The sequence below is a fragment of the Montipora foliosa genome, chromosome 6 (genome assembly GCF_036669935.1).
Source record: "Montipora foliosa isolate CH-2021 chromosome 6, ASM3666993v2, whole genome shotgun sequence".
Lineage (NCBI taxonomy): Eukaryota > Metazoa > Cnidaria > Anthozoa > Scleractinia > Acroporidae > Montipora > Montipora foliosa.
Window position 1 is genome coordinate 11,200,126 of NC_090874.1, and position 7,500 is coordinate 11,207,625.

The following is a 7,500-nucleotide window of genomic DNA, read 5'->3' on the forward strand; positions in this document are numbered from 1 at the left end:
TAATTATCTCTTTTAACCTTAATATTTTGTAACGGGCAGACATAAGTGCCTTTTGTGCTACTCTTAAATTTGACTCAAAATAAAGTTTTAGTACTACTACTACTGCTGCTGCTACTACCACCAGTATAATACTAGTATAACAGACCCCATTATTCATGACTCATTCTTTTATCCATTGTCGAGCCCAACGAGCCAGTCTTTCCATAGGTCTCGACTGTGGCCTTGTATTCTGTAGTTGCTCCGTTGGTATAATTGTGCGACTTGCATGCTTTGCAAAGCATCTCGCTTCATAATCAATCTGTTTGGCTAGTCTTCCATCAGGGCCTGAACAATCGATGGAAATTGATGATCGGAAAATCAATCGATCGATGGCAATCAATTACGGTTAATTAATTGGTAGTACCCCTGAGCTAAGATAAGTATTCAGTTACAAGAATTAACAAAAAATGCACTGGTATTTGAAATATTAGCAATGTCTTTGGGGTTGACATGTCAAAGGACTTACATGTATTGTTTGCCAAAATAGCAGCACTTGACGTAACTATTTTGGCATTTACCAGCATTTAAAGTTATTGATGTCATTCCAGACCATCTATTTTTCATATTACATTTATACTTCTTTAAAGAAAATACAAACGGAAATATTTAGATTTACTTTCTTTTAAAAATCTTTGGCAACCCTTTGACAACTAGGATTTTATTCCTTGAATTTGAGAAGTTTTAGATGGGGTTTATCTTAGTTTAAAATTTATTTTGTTTAAGAGTTCCTTATCATTCCATGGGTAGGTACATAGCTTATTTATCTCCTTCCTGGAATGTTTATTTTAAGGTACATGTTTCTTTCAGACAGAGTAGTGTTCATCATAAAAGAGATGAATCTTGTCATTGGTGTTTAGATTGCTCTTGTAGATAGTAGAGATATCCAGCTGAGATACTTCCTGGTCAGTGATTTCTTCACTGAAGTTGGAATAATCATGTTTGTTATAGTTGAGGGAGGCATAAGATGATCAGGTGGTCACAAGCTCGCTGGTGAAAGGAGGGTCAATAACAAAATTATTATTTCTTTGACAAATTTGCCACTAAAGAGTAAACAAAAGTGAAACAGGGGGCCATTTACTGCATCAGTTCTCGAAGATCACATAGTATTTTCTCACTAGTGGTGGATTGCTCTCTGTAACAGGCTATCAGCAACGCTGCCTAAAGCTTTGTGGTCGAATGGAGATTCCTTGACTCCTAACCTTCACCTTTTCAAGAAAGGTGATTCGAAATTGCCCAAGCATATGGTTTTCTATGGAGATCCTTTGCACTGGCTAACTAGCTACCTTAAAATCCGTCAACAATTTGTCGAAGTAAACGGGGTAAAACAGAACTATGGTTTTCTCAGATAAGGACTGTTCTGCCACAGGCATCCCACGTAATAAAGTAAATTCCAAGGCTTTTAAGGTGGCCGAACACAGTTTTCGCGCGCGCTCTTGCTAACACAATACAGCGCGCGCGCAAGGATTACAAAAAAACAAGCATGGCTTCAATACAGCAATCATTTTATTTGCTCAATGCTTCCGCTATCTGTACTATTTTTCCTCATAATTGATCATGAAGTGTTTTCATGGTTTTAGTCTTCTATGAGAAATGTATGTTGGAAAAGGTAACGATGGAAAGAACTCCGCAATTCGCGGATTTTTCTTTGTTATCGAAAGAACCGAAAGAACCCAGTTAAATGCAGCGCATGCGTAGTAAGTTAAAAAATTGCAATTGTAATTACGCCGATCAGATCAAGCCATTGATCGAACGTGCACCGACAGGAAGAGGTTGCTTGCTTCAAAACTCTAAAAAATTGCGATTGAATGCGGAATAGCTTTCTGGGAAATACGCCTATTTCTAGAGAACCACTCGTTAAAATTTAACGAAATTTGGCACGAAAATACTTTAGAAAATAAGTAACTGGAGTGTTGAAAATATTTGAACTTTAACAGAGGAAATTCTAGATGTTCCTGTGAACCGTCAACAAGGGATAATTAAAGATCTCTCTGTCAAATAATTATTAAAATAGTGTTAACTTGAGAGCATGTTTACAAGCTTGCTGTATGCAAATTAGAAAGAAAATCTAACAACCAGATTTTCTGCAAATAAACAAAACCGATTTTAAAGGCCTGTTTATATTTATTCATGTTGCCATGGCAACGGCATATACATCAGCTTAACTATCAAAAAACGGAAGTTCGCGTTGTTAACTTGCTTGCTACTATTTTTGGCGACCAAAGGATCAAGGGTTTTAGAAAAAAAAAGTAAATGAAACATTGTATCAAAAACTGTGTTCAGCCACCTTAAAACATGACAAATATCATTAATGTATAAGCGGAGGGGTTGGCGCAGTGGTAAGATCTCTGCCTTCCAACCCTAGGGTCCCGGGTTCCATTCCCGGTTCTGCCGAGAGTGGAATATTTGGCGACCTTCTTTCCCGCTGAAGTTCACTCAGCTTTCCATCCTTCCGAGGTCGGTAAAATGAGTACCAGCATGCATGGACTGCTTAGAAGCGGCTGCAATTTGCGTCTGTATATGCTTCCAGTCCGCTGGGGGTAAACTGATCATTGTAAAGCGCCTTTGAGACGTTTGTGATAAAGGCGCTATATAAATGCACGACTTTACTTTACCTTTAAAAAATAGTAGTGGCCCAAAAGTGCAGCCTTGTGGCTTTGAAGGACAATGCCCATTATATTAAACAAATTGCCTTTTCTTAAAAAGGTAACTTTTGCACGAATGTGCAACAATTCCGCGCACTCCATAGTGTTGGAGTTTGCTTAACAGGACTTCATATTCAACTGTGTCAAAGGCCTTTGAAAGATCCATCAGTGTTTCTCCATTATGGTAGGTACTTGGTGTCTCTTTTTCTATTGTTTCAAATTTTTTTAAACAAGGTGTAAATCGTTCAGTAATTATACAATTACCCTAACCTAACCCTAACGCTCACCCTAATCCTAACCCTGAAGGTTTTACCGTGTTTAGATAATTTTGTGCAATAGATAACCACTAAATGACAAAATACACCAAGTACCTACCCCCATTATCAATAACACCGCCAGCCGGTTTGCTCGGTTGGTTAAGCATCGGAATTCCGTTCGGGAGGTCATGAATTCGACTCGGGCCGGACCAACACTCAGGGTGGAATGAGAAGAAAGTGCTGCATTTATAATTAGACTAGGGGTAATCGAAGCGGACTATCAATTAAGTAGCTGTCGCTTGCATCACATGCCAAAGACGTGAAATGGATTATTGATTGGCAGTTCAGTGAAGTTAACACACATGAGAGGTCCAAACGACACGGTGATTCCAAATACTTCGTGAGAAAAAAATTCTTTTACACTCGCTTTTCAATCTTTAAGACAGCTAGGTTTCTAAAACCATATTTACTTCCTTATCTTTTATTAGGCAAGGATTAAAAATTACATTTGAAGCCAAAGGAATTCTTCTTGACACTAATTGTTGATATTTTCTCCCGTAAAAAGGTTTATCTCTTACCAACCAAGCGGGCGGGCCGTACTGGGGAGTATTGGCTTGAGGTCGTTGCAGTACGGACCGAGCGCAGCGAGTTTCATACAAAAAAGACCGAGGACCAGTGTTCCCTAGCAGGGTCCCCAGTAAGTAAGGTTAGTAAGTTGTTTATTATATGGCATCGTTTCTTTGAGAGATTGAACACTTCTCCGCTTGGTGAGTGTTCGTAATTTTCATCTTTCATCAGCGGATTTTGAACGGTAACATTTTACATTTGAAGCTAAATTCCGCTTGCAGAAAAAATGGACTTTTGATAAAAAACAAATTAGATTCCGCTTTTGTAAAACTTTGTGTTTCGCTCAACTTGAATTTACCGGGAGAGATAAAAAATATGGAAACGGACCGCTTCAGTGGCAATATTCGGAACTGTAAAATCCCGACCGAAAACCAGCCAATCAGATGCACCTTTTAGCCTGAGAATTGCTTGGCTTATAGCGATACTCACCGTTACGTTGTCATTAATGTTCCAACCAGCGGTCGGTTGCTGGAAGCTTGGTTAGCTCTAACCGTTGGTTAAGAAATACCAAAACCATGCTTCGAGCAACCCGGTCCAGAGATCTATTGGTTGTCGAAACAAAGGTCTTTTGTTCTGTGGTTTGCAAAATTTAAATACAGTGCCTTAAAAGAATTTAGTTAGTATCAATCAGGAGCCCATTACCCGTTGTTTCCATATAATACGTATTCTACCTTTCTATTTTTGGAACTATTCGCTAGAACTACTATATTTCAGCGTATTCTATCCTGGAGTCAACCCTTTCCCATACCTTTCTATTTTTAGAACTACTATATTTCAGCGTATGTGACTGAGAACATACGCTAAGTGGTTCACATAATTCACATACATGTTCGTATGTGACGTAATAAATGGCTGACCATAGGTCTCTTATGATTGGCCATTGTGAAAACACCCACTAGAGCCTTCCTGGGAGAAGTGCTTATAACAATAGAAAGATACGGGAAATGGTTCACTCAGAGGGTTAATTGGGAGCTTAAGATCTACGACGACGACGTCGAGGAAAACGCCACAAAACAATGATATCATTGGTTAAAAGAGCATAAATAATCGTGCTGCACTTGCAGCACGGATTTTAGCTCATATTTTTGCGGTTCTCCGCGTGACGACGACGTGAAATCACTAAATTTGAGGTTTTGACGACAACGTGAGCATGCAACAGAGAATCTTTTATTCTCTATTTTCAGTCTGAAACCGCTCGTATTAATTTATTTTTAGGATACTTCGCCCACATTGTACGACTTGAACGAGATGAAATAATCGTGAAAGACTTTTACTACAGCAAAGTTCAATTTTGAGGTGACGTTTTTGTCGCCGTCGTAGATCTTAAGGTCCCTAATATGGAAGATGGAGGCTCCAGGTAATGGGCTCCTGAATCAATACTTGTGCCCAACATGGCGGCCATACTCTTTGATATTGGACGTCCATGTTATGGTCAATTGACACCAAAACAAGGTATCCGCTGACCAATATCACGTGACCACATCGCGGGGCACAACTTACGAGCTCATCGAGGTCAATATTTTTTTTAAAAGTTGACCACTGATCAGGTACTGGGTTTCGATTGGATCGCAGACTCACTCCAGATTATCTTAACCCGGGAACTCCGCTTTAGACTTAGGGCGCTTTCCAATTGACAGAACTGACCGGCCAGACCGGGCGTTTGGGAAGAACAACTCTACAACGCCTTCAAATTAACACACCTCGAGGATGATATATACTTTTCCATAAGAATGTGAGGGATTATTGTGTAAGTGTTCCTTCAAATTGTTGCATTTTCTTTGCAAAATGACGGGTCTGGCCGGCCATTTCTGACAAAAGGAAAGCGCCCTTAGCTAAATTATAGATGATGATGATGATGATGATGATGATGATGATGATGATGATTATTATTATTATTATCTTCTTCACATATTAGGGTTTGGCAATTTACTTAAATGATTGAAGTGACAAGTGTTAACAGTGTCGATAAAGAGATAATGATATAAATTATAACTTGTCCCTTTCGTTTTATTATAGTGCTTGATGTGTTACAAGAACGATGTCATAATCAGTTATGCGCAAGAAAGGAATTCCTGAGAAAATTCCTGCGAAACGCGGAAATCTAACAAAACTTAACGAAGCGAATTTTGGAGCGACACCTTATCAGTTCAAAGAGTATGACAAGTGCTTTGGCCGAGCAGGAGCTGTAAAGAAACATCAAACAATCCATACTAGAGAGAAACCTTATAAATGCAAACACTGTAGCAAGAATTTTAGCCTAGCAAGAAATTTAAGGGAACATGAAAGAGTCCATACTGGAGAAAAGCCATATGAATGCCAACAGTGTGGCAAGCGTTTTAGCCATATAGGAAATTTAAGGAGACATGAAAGAGTGCATACTGGAGAAAGGCCTTACGAATGCCAACAGTGTGGCAAGTGTTTTAACGATGCAGGAAATCTAAAGGAACATGAAAGAGTCCATACTGGAGAGAAACCTTATCAATGCAAACACTGTGACAAGTGTTTTAGCCAAGTAGGAAATTTAAGGGCACATGAAAGAGTCCATACTCGAGAGAAACGTCACGAACGCAATCGCAAAACGTAAATTTAAGGGTACGTGAAGGAGTTCATACTGGAGAGAAACGTCACGAACGTAAGCGGTGCAGATAGCCTGCAGCAGGAAAAGTGTCAGAAAATACCAAAAAGCTCAAGAACGTTCTGCAAGTACAAGTGAACTGGAAGTAGAAATACATCACCACTGCACTACACGAGAACTTCGTTTGAACCAGGGTGAAAAACACAACTGTTGGTTTTGCCAGGAGGAGTTGAGCAGCGAGGAGCTTCTTCGTGCGCACTTGTAAAATAATGTGACATTTGTGGATCCGCACACACATTCCTTTTTTTTTGTAGTTAGTACGAGCTTTGCTGCGTTCATGTTGACTCGACAATAAGATGGAAGATTACGAACGTCGCATGTAAAATCGTATATACGTGCGTTGCTGTTAACGTTTTACAACACGGGTTTTTAGAACGACGCATACACATTGTCTCGTTTTTGGTAGTATGCTCTTCAGTGTGTTCATATTTATGGAAAACGTCTCATCCTCAATTTGGACCGCATAAAAATGAGCGACAAACTGCCACTAAAACATGCAATAGTCGAATCGACACCGGTCGTATAAGCGATTCACGAATCGTACGGATCTTTCGATTCGTGGGGACAGTTGTGCGACAGTAATATCTTATGAGGTTCATTTTTCGGGTCGACAGATCGTATCTTCGTGTGGTTTCACTTAGTGAGTATTGGACATGTATGCCAATTGTCTGTCATGTCAATAAGAGCCGTAAGAGTAGAGTGGATGGGTCTGAAGGTAGACTGATATTTCGAAAGTAGCTTATTCGCATTTAAATATGTATATACCTGATTGAAATTTGTTTTTCAAAGAGTTGGCTATTAGAGAAAGTACAGTAAGGCCTGTAATTTGCTGGGTCAACCTTCGAGTCAGCTTTGAAAATTGGAGTTGCTCCAGCACTCTTTCAGTCTTTAAGAATGATACCAGTGGAAATAACTAAATTGAAAATATGTGTCAGGGAAGAGGCAATAAATGTTAAACGATAACTTTAGGAAACAAGTTGGAAAACCATCGTGGCCAGCAGCCTTGCCAACAGGGATATCGTTCACTAGTTTGCGCAGTCAGTCAATAATAACTAATTCAAGCTCGAAGGTGCTATAATCACAAGATTCAACAAAATCACGAAAATGACTCGAGGGGGATTTATGTTAGACCCTAACTTGAGGCTTTCGTCTGTAAACGCCCGTTAAATGCGTTGCTTAGCTCATGAGGGTCAGTAATCTCCGTGTCACCAATAATCAATTTTGACGGCTGAGCAAAGTTTTTCTTTCGCGAAAACTATTCCATGTTGCTTTTGCCTTACCAACGGTATCCTCGAAGTAA

The 7,500-nt window shown here is 39.5% G+C and overlaps 1 long non-coding RNA gene across 1 annotated transcript in view; it reads left to right on the forward strand.

Annotated features, from left to right (window-relative positions):
• LOC138006669 (uncharacterized) overlaps nucleotides 1-7,500 on the forward strand; it is a 16,663-nt gene that overhangs the window by 8,679 nt on the left and 484 nt on the right. The window contains exons 2-3 of the long non-coding RNA XR_011123916.1: nucleotides 3,504-3,644; nucleotides 5,582-7,500. The exon at nucleotides 5,582-7,500 is cut by the window's right edge and continues 484 nt beyond it. This is a non-coding gene — a long non-coding RNA (uncharacterized lncRNA). The remainder of the gene's footprint in view (nucleotides 1-3,503; nucleotides 3,645-5,581) is intronic.